Source organism: Capricornis sumatraensis, chromosome X (assembly GCF_032405125.1).
Source record: "Capricornis sumatraensis isolate serow.1 chromosome X, serow.2, whole genome shotgun sequence".
Taxonomy (NCBI): Eukaryota; Metazoa; Chordata; class Mammalia; order Artiodactyla; family Bovidae; genus Capricornis; species Capricornis sumatraensis.
In genome coordinates, this window is record NC_091092.1 from 122,794,258 (window position 1) to 122,809,017 (window position 14,760).

The window sequence follows — 14,760 nt, forward strand, 5'->3', positions numbered from 1 at the left end:
TTATGGTATGTAACTTATCCAAGTATATTTCTGATTCCTTCCATCTTCCCCCTATCTTTTTTTCTTACCTAATTAATAATTTTAACAAAGGTTTTGTGATTGACAGCAAATAATGGACTTCAGTCAGCTCCCACCATGGCTAAGAGAGGTGGAAGGCTAAGGAAAAAATGTGGTGAAATCTTTAATAGCTGAATTTCTCAACTTGTCCTCCTGCTGTCCTCCAATTTACTCTTGTGTTTTGTTTGAAGTTGCCATTTGGAATCTAGACAGAATAGCAAGGATGGATAATGTCTCAAATGACTATCTTTGGTAAGAAAACCTAGCACAGGTGTCCTGTCACTTATACATGAACAGTCACCCCTGTCTGATTCAAAACCAGAGCACACATGTGAAAGGGGCCTATAAATGCATAATATATGCATTACATGCTCAAGTTGCCAAATTGCCTCCTTTTACCTGCCATTGTTCTCCAACTGAAAAGGCCAAAAATAATATCAACGAGACAAAATAGAAGATTATTTTTTCTGTTATAAGGGAAAGATTTCATTACTATTGACCAGTTTTTCCTCATAAATGTTTAAAGAATCTGATTAAGAAAGAGATTGAATCAAGTACTTAGAGGCACATTCCCTGCATACAATAATTTATGATTGTTCGGATCATATTTTCTGGAAATAGTTTATATGAACAGTTGACCAGATAATTGCAAAGTTTTCTATTTTGGTTAAGCAAATTGAGATAACTATATTAACAGTCGATACACTATGATCTAGGTTATTTTTAAGGAGAGAGTGGCTACAATATTTGTCCTATAGCTAGAGCTATCTGGTCAATATATTTATTAATAGTTAATAAATCAGTGAAGTTTCCTTTAAAGCATTGTTATGATTTAGTGTGAAATCTGGGGCTTCCCTTTATAGATTACTAAGTAAAGGTGATTCTTATTGTGATCCTGCTGGCCTCTCCTTGAAGGTTAGTCGCAGTGCCAGTGTATTTTTCTAGGGATGGGGTTGTCATGGTCCTGGAGCAGCACCCATGAACAACATGGGGGAAAGTATTTCTTTAATTTCCCTTGATTAGCATCCCTCTCTGGCACCCCACTCCAGTATTCTTGCTTGGAAGATCCCATGGATGGAGGAGCCTGGTAGGCTGCAGTCCATAGGGTCGCGAAGAGTCAGACACGACTGAGTGACTTCACTTTCCCTTTTCACTTTCATGCATTGGAGAAGGAAATGGCAACCTACTCCAGTGTTCTTGCCTGGAGAATCCCAGGGACAGGGGAGCCTGGTGGGCTGCCATCTCTGGGGTCGCACAGAGTCGGACACGACTGAAGTGACTTAGCAGCAGCAGCAGCAGTATCCCTCTCATGGGTCCTTTATATAAGTACTTTTGGTTGGGCCAACTTCAATGCAAAAGGCAAAATCTTCTTAAAGGAATGCTAAAAGAACACACACAGGGGATAAAAGAATAACATGATAGAACCCAAATACTAAAAACATTCACACACCTACTACTTGTGCAGTAGTAAACAGATTTTATTTTGAGTTGTTACAGCTTTAAATGGCCAGCTGGAGTCTTAAGCAAGTGCATTTATAGGGCTGAGGCTGTAGGTGTGCTGTCCGGGTGAGTGAATGGAGGCTACACTGAATGTTCCTAGTCTGAGAGCCACCAGCACAGTCTTTAGGGGACTGGACCTGAATCTGGTTCGGGTATGTCCACATGAATTCTCTGGTGTGTGGCCTCTGCAAGCTCACAGAGTTAACCCCTTGACACTGGGCTTCAACAGAGGGATTTTCCTTGCACTGCTACTTTGTTTTCTTAGCACTCAGCAGGCTAGTCGGTATTGATCAGACCTTTGATCTCCTCATGACTGTGCTAGTGGGCACAGAGGACTGGGTACAACCAGGGTATTTTCCAAATCACATGGCCCTTTCCTGTACCTGTCTCTGGATGGGAAATGGCTGAGACACGAATGAGGAGGAGGCTGGAAACTAAGCGCTATGGCCTTGATGGCTGCTGACAGACAGGGTTGTTCCATAAAATACAAGTTGCCGAGTTAAATTTAAATTTCATATAAATGATGTCACTGTTGCAATTATTGCATGGGATATGCCTGTGCTAAAAAGTACTTATTGTTTATCTTAAATTGAAATTTAACCAGGCATTCTGTATTGTTTTTGATTAACCTGCCAACTCTGTGCTGAGAAGAACTCTGTGGGAGCCTGTGGTCAACAGAGCCATCTCTGCAGTAGTCAGTAGCTGGCCCAGGACTGAAATGGAGGGCTTCTCTGGTGGCTCAAAGAGTAAAGAATCTGCCTGCAATGCAGGAGACTTGGGTTCGATTTTTGGGTTGGGAAGATCCCCTGGAGAAGGAAATGGCAACCCACTCCGGTATTCTTGCCTGGAAAATCCCATGGACGGAGGAGCCTGGCGGGCTACAGTACATGGGGTCTCAGAGTCGGACACGACTGAGCGACTAACACACACTGAAGTAGAGGTATCACCAACAATCATAGATACCACCACAGTGGATGAAATTGCTGGAACTTCCTTTTCTCTCCTGACTCCGCTTAAGTCTCAGTGGACCCCCAAATTGACCTTATGGATGGGCATTCAGAACTAGATTTAATTTGATTTAGAGAAATAAAGCAATGTGGCATTCTTGCACATAGGTGTCATGCAACAAAATCTCAAGACTCAATTTCTTACTAGATAAAATAGAAACAGTAAACATTACTGACTTCATAGTTTGTCTCAAGAACTAAATGAAATTATGTAGTTGACACAATTAGCACAATGCCTATCCCTTAATATGTAAGAGTTCAAATATGTCTCTCATCATCAGGACGAGGGGACTGCTAAATAGAAATTTCAGAATATCCTTAGAACTATCCTTAGAACAGCTACTTTAAAATAAAATTGTTGTATCCAGCACTTTCCTTCCACAGCTTCAGTCTTTTCTGGATCTTAATTCTTGGCCCTTCCAGCCCTTGCCCTGGGCCCAGATAGAGAAGAAATTTGCATAGTTTGCTGCAAGGAGTAATGCATCAGAGGCTCAAGCATTAAGTGAATATAAGCCCCTCCAGTATTTCCTTTGAAAATATGGGAGTATCTGCGAAGAGCCTGAAAGGAAAAAAGTGTCTGTGTAAGGCTTTTCTAAATATTGCACAGTCGACTCTTGAACACTATGGGGGTTAGGAGTGCCAGCAAGCCATACAATCAAACATCCCCTCGTAACTTATAATTGCCTCCTCCCACCCCAATCCCCAGTTCCCCAAATTGGGGGTTGATTTATTGTGAAACTCATCAACCACAGGAAGTTGGCTTTATAATGGTGTCTCAAAGACTGAGTTGTAGTAAAATTTAAAATATAATATTGAGAGTGATAATCACAGATACATTTTTTTGTGGTGAGACAATGAAAATACATGGTTTAAATACTGATTTGGGAAAACATTACTAAGCAACTTCTTTAGTCTCTCCATTGCTGTAAATTTTATCCTCATCAACATAAGTAACTGAAGTTTTGGAAAAAAAAAAGCACTTTGTTTTGAAATAGTTTTAGATTTATAGAAGAGTTATAAACTTAGAAAAGATAGTAACGATGAGTTCCTCTATACCATTTACCCACCTTGTGAAGTTGTTGTTCAGTTGTTGTGTCAGACTCTTTGTGACCCCATGGACTGCAGCATACCTGGCTTCCCTGTCCTTCACCATTTCCTGGAGTTTGCTCAGACTCTGTGACCACTGAGTCAGTGATGCCACCCAACCACCTCATCCTCTCCTGCCCCCTTCTGCTCCTGACCCTTTGGTTATTCCTCTTCCTAGAGTTTCCATGGATGCTGATCATAATAAATCAGGCACACTCGTGTCAAAGAGACTTATTTAAAAGGAAGCTCAGGAATCACACCAACCATATTTCCTACAAAACAATGGGACTCAAACATTTTCCTCTTTTCTTTCCAATTAAAGAAAGAGCTAGAAGAAAAGGCAATGGTGTTTACTTTTGAACTTGATCAAAATCCAAGTGGAGCCCAATAAAGAACAAGGAAAAACCTTCAGTGTGTTGGCTATTTAGGTTGGACCATTAGGCACTGAAAGCCAGAATTTTTCTGATTAATACATTTAAGTCACTCCTCATTAAATACACTTAAAAACAAAGGAGATTGGTAATTATCAACTGACAAGTTAGCAAAGCAACTGCAACTGATAAAATTTGCTGAACGGCATCTTAATTTTATACCCTATCCTGTGGATGAGCCTAGGGCCTGGATCAGAATCACTGAGTAGCATTTCTCTAGCTCCAGTCCATTCTCCAGGCACATGCCATCGAGCTCTCCGATTCAGCCCAAATAATTCTGAAATGGTTCAGGATGTCAATTGTGTGCACCAAATGCACACCCATTGACTTTGCTGTCCCATCGTCATTTTGTTTGTCCTCTCTCATTTATAGCCACTGTGGATAATGTCAGAAGCTATTGCTAACAAGGTTCACTGAAGGCTCTGCAGCTTCTGGTGCCCACAAAGAGGTCACAGCCTTCTAGTCCTGGCAGGTGTCTACCTCAAGGGTGGCCATGATAGCTGTTGAGGTGCTGTCATCTGTACTAAGAGCATTAACCCCTGTTGGTACTGAGTTTAATGGCATCAAAACAGCTGACAGCCTGCTCTGCAGCTCTTTTACTATTTCCCTCTTTTTATGAACAATCTTCACTCCAAGGTGTGATGTGAGTATAGAGATAAAAGGCCAAGGAGGATAATTTGAACTGATAGACAATACTCAAGTCTCTATGCCTATTGTTTTGGAACTCCTTAGGCAATGGCATCCCACTCCAGTACTCTTGCCTGGAAAATCCCATGGATGGAGGAGCCTGGTGGGCTGCAGTCCATGGGGCTGCTGAGGGTCGGACACGACTGAGCAACTTCACTTTCACTTTTCACTTTCATTCATTGGAGAAGGCAATGGCAACCCACTCCAGTATTCTTGCCTGGAGAATCCCAGGGATGGGGGAGCCTGGTGGGCTGCCGTCTATGGGGTCACACAGAGTCGGACACGACTGAAGTGACTTAGCAGCAGCAGCAGCTCCTCTTAAAGGATTCTCCTACAAAATTCTCCATGTTTCCAAACTCAACCTAAAACTGGGTTATGGTTTCAAAGAATAAATTTTGTGTCGAACTGTCTCATAGATTCTTTGAATATTTACTTTTCCCTGTAAGACTAAGGGTCTTAAACTCAAATGACTGTAGTGACCACTTACCTAACTTAAATAAAATCAATCAAGTGGAGATTGGCAAATTGGAGGAACCATGTCCTATCTCAAAGGGTCAGTAGTTACTTTTCAGCTCCAACTGATGGCGGCCAAGCATGATTGTTGGAGATTTTCTGATTTTTCAAAAGAAGCTGGAAATCTAGATGTTTATAATAAATCTTCTGATTTTTGAATATCATCAACTAACTTAACACTTGTAATGAGCACTGTGCAAATCAAGTAAAGCCTATTTATTTATTGTCCTGGACCCACAAGCCTCTTGTGGTCTGCTTTGGTGCCTACAGGTTTTTTTCAGAGTGGAGAGGCAATATGATGGTATCATATTTAGACAAATGCTTGCATCATCAGTAGCATTAATTCCTTAAGTTCACCTGATGCACAGGGCATTACAATGACAAACCAAACAAGCTTATGATCTTTATTAGAAAGTAATAATAACAATTTTAAAGAACTTAAAGTGTCCAGCACCTTAAATGTAGAATTGTTAGTTCTTTCATTCGTCTATCAATTCAAATCCAAGCATGTCTTAGGAGGAGAGTGAAGCTCAGGGAATTAATTTAATTAATTTGTCCAAGTGCAAACCAATACATCTAGGAAGTCACAGAGCTGGAATTAGAACCAGAGACCACTTACTTTCTACTACTTCACACTGCCCATGACACTAGAACTCCATCCAGTGAATAAGTATAAGTTAGGAAGGAATCTCTTTTCAGTAATGATATATGTATATGTGTGTGCATCCGTGCACACTAAGTTGTTTCACTTGTGTCTGACTCTTTGCAACTCTATGGGCAGTAGCCCACCAGGCTCCTCTGTCCATGGGATTCTCCAGGCAAGAATACTGGAGTGGGTTGCCATTTCCTCCTCCAGGGGATCTTCCAACCCAGGGATCGATCCTGCATTTCTTACCTCTCCTGCATTGGCAGATGGGTTCTTTACCGCTAGCACCACCTGGGGATAAGTTTAGTTCAGTCGCTCAGTCGTGTCCCACTGTTTGCAACCCCATGGACTGCAGCACGCCAGGCCTCTCTGTCCATCACCAACTCCTGGAGTTTGCTCAAACTCAAGTCCATTGAGTCGGTGATGCTATCCAACCATCTGGTCCTCTGTCATCCCCTTCTCTTCCTGCCTTCAATCTTTCCCAGCATCAGGGTCTTTTCAAATGAGTCAGTTCTTCACATCAGGTGGCCAAAATATTGGAGTTTCAGCATCAGTCCTTCCAATGAATATTCAAGACTGATTTCCTTTAAGATGGACTGGTTGGATCTCCTTGCAGATAAGGGGATAAGTTATAAGAATTTAATAGGGGATGTTACAAGAATTTAATATAAACTTGCAAGTCTGTGTGCCAGAAGAGAACTCTCCAACCCAAGCACTGTGAGAATCTTTTTCCTTGCATAGTTCTTCATTCCTATTGGGGGTGTCATCTTCTTGGACTCTTCCTCTTCCCCTTCCCCTTCCTCCTTTTCCTTTTCCATCTGGCTTTTAGTTTTTGATACTAGGGATCCAGTGCTGTCACTCACTACATTGCAGGGGATCCCAGTCCCACTTACTTATACTAACATGTCACGCTTCCATTGCTGCCAGAAGAACATTGGAGTGACTTGGGTATTTGATCAGAGTAGAATTTACTGGTGTCACAGGACTCTTGAAATACTTGAAGAATTTGCTGTACATTTTATTTTACCATTAAGAAAGGAGAAATATTCCTAAGAACAAAGAATGCATTTTCTCTTCAAATTATGTTGGAGAATCAATATAAAAATGTGGATCTTTATTAAGAATTCTCATTCTAATTGAAATGTTAGTTTGATCTCTTGGAAGGTTTGAATCGCTTTGAAGTTCCTGTGAACCTCTAGGTGTTGGAGATTTTGAAGGCACAGTTCTCTTCAAGTGTTGCTTTCAAGTGCAAATGACCTTTCATTTCCCTTAGACTAAGGGGAAAGCATGAGTTATGGATTCACCAACAGGACAAGGAAATGGGCAGGTTGATTTTCCAGCTGTCTTTCAACTCTGTGTTTCTCTGACTCACATTTCCTCTGTCCAAATCTTGCCTGCTTGCCTTTCCTTTTTGAATTCCACAAATGTTGGCTTTGACAAGTCTTCTTACACTGTTTACTAAAATATTCCTTGAGGAAATGTATGTGGATTTATTGTTGAACAACTCATAAAATTCTTAGAACCTTCTTTAAAGGTGACCAGAGATAGTATATAAATTAATTTTAGAAAAGATTTGAAAACTCTATAAAGGTAAAGATGATGATAACTGCAGGAGGCCAGCATTTTACAGAATTGTAGACTTTGCTCATTCTTCTTTTAAACACCACTTGGCCATGCACTGTGGCATATGGGATCTTAGTTCTCCAACCAGTGATTGAACCCACATCTGCTGCATTGGAAATATGGTGTCTTAACCACTGGCCCACTGGGAGCACCCTGTGATTTTTATAGTACTCATTACTTCACGTTGCAGTTTTACATGTTACTCACAGTGGGGTCCATGGACTGGTAGCACTGGCATGTCATCTGGGAGCTTGTTAGAAATAAATTACCAGACTCCACCCTAGACCTACTGAATCAGAACCCACATTTTAACAAGTTCCCCAAGTTCATGTACACATTAAAGTTTGAGAAGCTCTGTTCTTTCTGTCTCATCCAGATGTCTTTTTCATTCTTGCATTTCTAGCACTGAACACAGAGCCTTAAGGATACTTGGAACTTTATGAATATTTACTGACTGATAAATTGTTTCTCAGTGCTTGGAGATCTAGTCTAAAGGCCTCGTTTAGAAATGTTAGGAAGTTCAGGAGGTACAGCTAACTAAATATAGAACTTCACCCATTTAAGGCATCCTCAGCCTTTACTGTATATTGGAAACTTTTGGTAAGATTTTGAAAACAAAACAAAACAAAACAAAACACTCACACCTGGCTACTATCACCCATAGAAGTTTTGTTTAATGAAAATAGGGTAAGATCTGGGCAGCAGAAATTTAAATTTTCTCCAGGTGATTCTAACGTACAGCCAAGGTTAAGAACTGTTGCACTAGCAATAATCTTCCAAAAAGCTTTTTGAATAATTGAATTACCAGGTCCCAGGATAAGCAAAATTGAAACCACTCAGGAGTATAATCTGAAGTCTCATTAGTACATAATGAGCCAAAATACAGTGGTACTGGGGCAAAGTTTGAGTGTCCATACAATCTTGAAATATTTGGTATTTGTAGAAAGCAAGTCTGTTCTATTTTTTTTTTTTTTTTGTAACAGTCATACAGAGTGACTGTTGAAAAGCATTGGTTTGGTCAGAGAATAAAGGGTGACACTGAATCTTGGGAGGAACTATAACCTAAGTTTCTTAGTTGAGTATTATTAAGTATTTATGGTTTGTCGAACTGGTTTGGTTGTTTTCTTCTGTTGGAAGAGAGATCATTACACAACTAATCAGTTTTAAAGCTGTTACTCAACTAGGTCAATTGTGAACTACATCCTTACTTTACAGAAGAGTATTGTACCCACTTGGCATATTTCACACATCCTTCCTTATTGCCTTTTGTAGTTCTCCTCTTTTGGGCAACCAAAAGTCTTCTGGTCTAGGTTAGAAAACAGTTTCATTGATGAATGTTTCTTCTCTCCTCCTTGACCCATCTATCTTGATGAATATAGCCTTTCACTCAGAGGCAGGCTTTTAGTGGAGAGAATGACATCATTTAAGATGATGTCTGTGTTAGCATGTGGCTAATTTGGTTGAACTGACATTATGAGCACATTAGGGAAGTGCTTAACAAGCTGAAGTACATTTCCATATTGTCTTCTTACTTGTGCTTAGCTCCCTGGGGGATTGTAAGCAAGTCTGAAGTCTGCAGGAACTTCAGCCACTCAGTACAAAGGGCCTCACGCTTCCCTCAGTACATCAAAGCTCATGAGAGTTGGAGATGAAACTTAGGAGACTACTGAAGAATCAGAATGTGATGACAGTGAGAAATTGGGGTCTCAGAGCTGATCGTATCATTGTGTAGATGCGGCGTTTGCTTAGAGGTTCATCTATAGTGATGATATAACCTGACATACTATCTTACGGATGAAGATTTCTTCTGCTCTTTGAATATTAGGGTAAAATAAAAGTGACTATAACAAAGAGAACAAAATATAGTTGCAAGGCATCCTTGTTCTAGGTCATCATTCAGGAACCTTCAATATCATTCTTCTTTATTCAACTAAAACATGGTCTGTATCTGCATGGCTGAAGCTGAGTTCTGAATCATCTGTGTTACTATGTGTAGGAAGGAAGATAGACAAAAAACCTGTGAAAACATAGCCACACTTATCTACAAAGGAGAGTGGGGAATGTGGACTGTATTGTGGCAAGTCGTGTTTGTGTGTGTGTGTTTAACTAGCAGTATAAGAACATGACTCCAAGTTTTGCCATTCAAGAGGCAAGAGAGCAGGGGATACTCAGGATAGTCATTACTTGAGGGCTGTTCCTGGTTAGGTGCTAATTCCTTGGCATTTACGACTTGTTTTCTGCATGTGGAAAGAGTGAGCTTTGGAGGCCAATGAAAGTGTTCAGGCAAAGAAATGTAGATGCTGGCACTTGGAACTGGTAAGGGTGGGCGATATTGGTGGGACACCAACATCTGGTACAGCATTTTACTTCCCAAGTTTTTGGCAAACCATTAATTTTCTAGCTTTCCTCTATCAACTACCAGCCATTCATGTAGCAAAAATAGTGAAGAAACAAATACATATTCTGCCCTTAAACAACCTCAAATCATAAAAACTCTTGGTTTTAAAATGAGAGTGACCAGTTGTATAGCAAAAATTAAACTTAAAAATTTGAATCTGGGTCCACATGCTTTACTTAAATGAGGATGGCTGCAAAGTACTGACAGATTTAATTATGAGTTACTTAAAAGGAATTTTCAAAGGATTGGGTGGTAAAAAGTATCTCAGATTTACTTTTATGTTTGATGGTTTATTGGTTCTTTATTTTTTTTTAAACTTTGTTAAAGTAATTGCTGACTCAGCTCCAGCTTATAATGTAGTTTGATAAAGTTAAAACTTTTTAAGCTTAGAAATACATACATACATATACATCTATATACTATTTTTAGCACAATCAATTAAATTCTTTCCAAGAATTAGAAGTAATAGCAATACTTGCTCGATTGTATGATTCATGTGGACTAGTTTAAAAACTACTTTCATATGAGCATTGCTCTATTTAATTGTTTCTGTGTGAATGTAGCCATAACCAGTCATTGGATAAAGGCAGAAAAAAATGCAAAGTGTTCCTGTTTGAACTCAAATTCTGAAAGGAGAGAAATATAAATCAGTTAATAAATCCTGAGGTCAACATGGAGATTTTTTTCTATAGAATTGGAAGAAATGGACATTCCTTCCATGATTCTTTCTCCATAAATAACTAAAAGAAGTTAGAAGGTTTATGCATTTTTCCACTTCAGTTCAAATTAAGAGTTATGCCAACAACCTAGTTGGAAAAAAGCTCTTTGAAAAGTGAATTTAATTCTAGTTTCAAATAGATTGACATGCAAACCGAGCTTATTCATAGATTTCTGAGATGTGCTCAACAGAACCTTTAAATAGAGCTCTTATAATGTGAAAGAATTTTACCAGAATGATAAGCATAATTTAAATTGAGATGACCTTAATATCATCGAGTTAGTGTGGTTCTACTGGAGTTTGGAAGACCCTTCTGGCAGCAGGTGCTTTAAACATGCCCTGGGACTTGCACCTAGTCCCCCTTCAGAGATTCTGTTGGTAATGTTTCAGGTTTAGAATGTCCACTCCACTATTTTTGGCCCATCAGCCCTTCAGTGAAGAAGCAGTTATTGTAATAAGGTTTGGGAATTAGAGATGACCAATTCCCAAATTTTACAAATTACTGATATTATACAGCTTTAAATTTTCCCAAATTGAAGTGCTATGACTTTGAATTTTCACTCAGTCTAATTTTTAGGCAAAGACTCTGCTCTCTCAGGAAATTTGGTGGGTCCCAAAGAACTGTTTCTGAGAACCAGAGACAACCAGTATTAGGCTATTGCTTTTTAAAAACTGGTAAAACACACGTAACATGAATATGAGCATCTTAACTCTTTGACCTTTTAAACATTTTATTGAAGTAGTTGTAATTTCTGCTGTACAGTGAGTGATTCGGTCATACATATATATATTATTTTTAATGCTCTTTTCCATTATGATTTATCATATGATATTGAATATATTTAATAATTCCTCCATGCTATACAGTAGGAAGTTTTAAGTACTTTAAAGTATACAATTCAGTGACCTTTAGTACACTCACAATGTTGTACAACCATCACCTCTATCTAGTAACAATGCATTTTCATCACCCCAAAAGGTGATCTGTACCTTATTAATCAGTGACTCCCTATTCCGCTTTCCTCTAGCCCTTAGCAAACACTGATCTGCTTTCTGTCTCCATGGATTTTGGACATTTCATCTTCATGGGTTATGAAATTTGGACATTTCATACAAGTGTAAGTGTGCAGTATGTGATCAGCTGTTGCTTAGCATTTTTTTATGTTCATCCATGTTGTAACATGTGTCAATACTTTATCCCTTTTCATGGCTGAATAACATAACACGGTATGTATATATCAAATTTTCTTTATCCAGTCACCCATTGATGGACATTTGGATTGTTTCTACCTTTTAGCTATTGTGGACAATGCTGCTGTGAGCATTCATGTACAAGTATTTTTTTTCAGTACCTGTTTTCAGTTTTTCAGGGTGTAAACCTAGGAATGGAATTCCTGGATTGTATGTTAATTCTATGTTTAACTTTATATATATATATATATATATATATATATATATATATATATATATATATATATATATATGATTTATTTATTTTATATTGAAGGATAATTGCTTTACAGAATTTTATTGTTCTCTGTCAAACCTCAATATGAATCAGCCATAGATATACATATATCCCCTTCCCTTTTGAACCTCCTTCCCATCGCCCTCCCCATTCCACCCCTATGTTTAACTTTTTGAAGAACCAAGCCTATTCCTTTTAACTCAGCACAGTGATACAATAACTTTATTAATGATGCCTTGCCTGGCAGCACCTTAAATTGTTCATAATTATTGTTCTTTCCTGACAGTAGAAATACTAAATTTAAATAAAGGAAGCTTGAGTCACACAATGCAAGCATTTTAACATTCACACTAGTTCTTATATATGTGACAGTATAACAGTAAGAAAGATGAAATGACCTTGATTTTGAGAATTGTTCCAGTGCGTACCAGGAATTACGTTTGACTGCTAACAACATAGGCTTGAAATTACAGTGGCTTTTCATCCTTAAATGCAGGCCTCTCAACCTCTGAATTACTGACAGTTTGGGCTGGGTGATTCTTTGTTGTGTGGGCTGTCCTGTGTACCATAGAATGTTTAGCCTCATCCTTGACCTCTACCACTAGATGCCAATAACACCCGCCCCTCCCGCCAGTTGTGGCAATTAAAATATTGTTAAATATTAACAGACATTGCTAAAGGTGCCCTGGGGGACAATATGCATGAAGTCTAGGGCTCCTTTTTGTGGCTCCACAATGTCAATGATAACCAATTTCCGTGTGTGTGTGTGTATTACTGTGCCATCCTTGATGTGGTACTTTCATCCTGAAAGTTGCCTCATAGTGGGAAGATGGCTGCCACAGCTCCAGCCATATAATCCAGGTGAGGAAACCAAGCTGAGTCAGGCCTCTGTAAAAACATTTCCCAACAGCTGTGCTTAAAGACTTGGTATTATATCTCATTGGCCACTTTTATCTGCAATGGAAGGGTGGACACGTTTTATTGCTGGTCCTATTTCCACACCTGACAAAATAATTGTTCTGTTAACAAGAAAAGGAGAAAAATGTATACTGCATAGCCAAGTTGCTAAGTCACAAAATAGCAGATCTATCTGTGAGTGTTGAGACCATGGGAGAAGATTGCATCCTGATGAGGAGTGGTGGCTTCTTCCAGGGGCAGCTAATCTTCACAGTGTCTATCTCCCTGAAAAGATGTTTATCCTAGGACAGGAAAGGAGGGTGGGTTATTGTTCTGGTGTATAAAGAATCTTAAATTTCCCTAGATTCTCAAGTATATAGAGGGCAGGTGTCATTTCAGTGCTGTCCATCATTACCTTGGACATAGGGAGACAGATCCAGGTTGGTCTGGTCAAACTTCCACCTCTATTTGTCACTGAAGATGAAAGTAGTAATAGCAGGAGAGAGAGAGAGAGAGAACTTTTCTGTCACTAGTAAGGCTGATGTGGTGGGTTGAATTGTATCTCCTCAGAAGACACGGTGGGCTTCCCAGGTGGCTCAGTGTTAAAGAATCTTCCAGCCAAAGCAGGAGACATGGGTTTGATCCCTGGGTCAGGAAGATCCCCTGGAGAAGGAAATGGCAACCCACTCCAGTATTCTTGCCTGGAGAATCCCATGGACGGAGGAGCCTGGCGGGCTGCAGTCCATGGGATTATAGAAGAGTTGAACATGACTTAGTAACTAAATAACAACAAAAAGATATGATGAAGTCCCAAACTATGTACCCATGAACGTGACCTTGTTAAGAGAGAGGGTGTTTGCAGATCTAAACAAATTGAGGTGGTTCTCCATTAGAGTGGGCCCTGATCTGATAGGTCTTGGATCCTTTATAAGAACAGATATATACCAGAAGAATGTCATGTGAGGACAATGCCAGAGATGACAGTGGTACATCTGAAACCTAAAGAGTGCCAAGGATTGCTGGCACCCACCGGAAGCTAAGAGAGGCATGGACTATACTGTCCCTCAACCTCCAGAAAGAGCCCACAGTGGTGACACCCAGATTTCAGACTTCTGGAATCCAGAACTGTGAGAAAACAAATTTCTGTTGTTTTAAGCCACCTGGTCTGTGGTATTTCATGACGGCAGCTCTAGGAAACCAAGACAGCTGGGACATGTCTGACACACATAAAATAAAAACTGGCCTTGACTCGGAGTCTGTCTGGGCACATTGGCCTTTTATATGTTGTGAATTAGTAAGACAGATAGTACAGATCTCATCTCATAACCTTGTCCTTAAAATACTCTCCACTGTTTCTGTTGTGGGGGCTTCTAACAAATGCTCTTCTGATGGTAACATTGATTGAATCAGTTCCAGCCTCTGGGATTCTCCATGACATGATATACATTAAAGTACTTGAGCAACAATAAAAATCCCATACAATTGTTAGTTACCATTGTGTTGTCAGTAAAGTTTTATAATTGTGGACCTGAAAACTAAGTGGTCAGAGGAATGTCAACAAGCATAATTAGATTTTTACCCTGTGTGCTTCCAGGGGCCAAGCAAATAATGGTGAAGCATGAATATCTGAGCAAGTCCCCTCAAGAAAACAATCAGCCCTTACAATTGTATCTTGTTATAAAATTCGTCTGTAGAAGAAACTGGTCAGAAAAGCATTTGGAACAGGAAA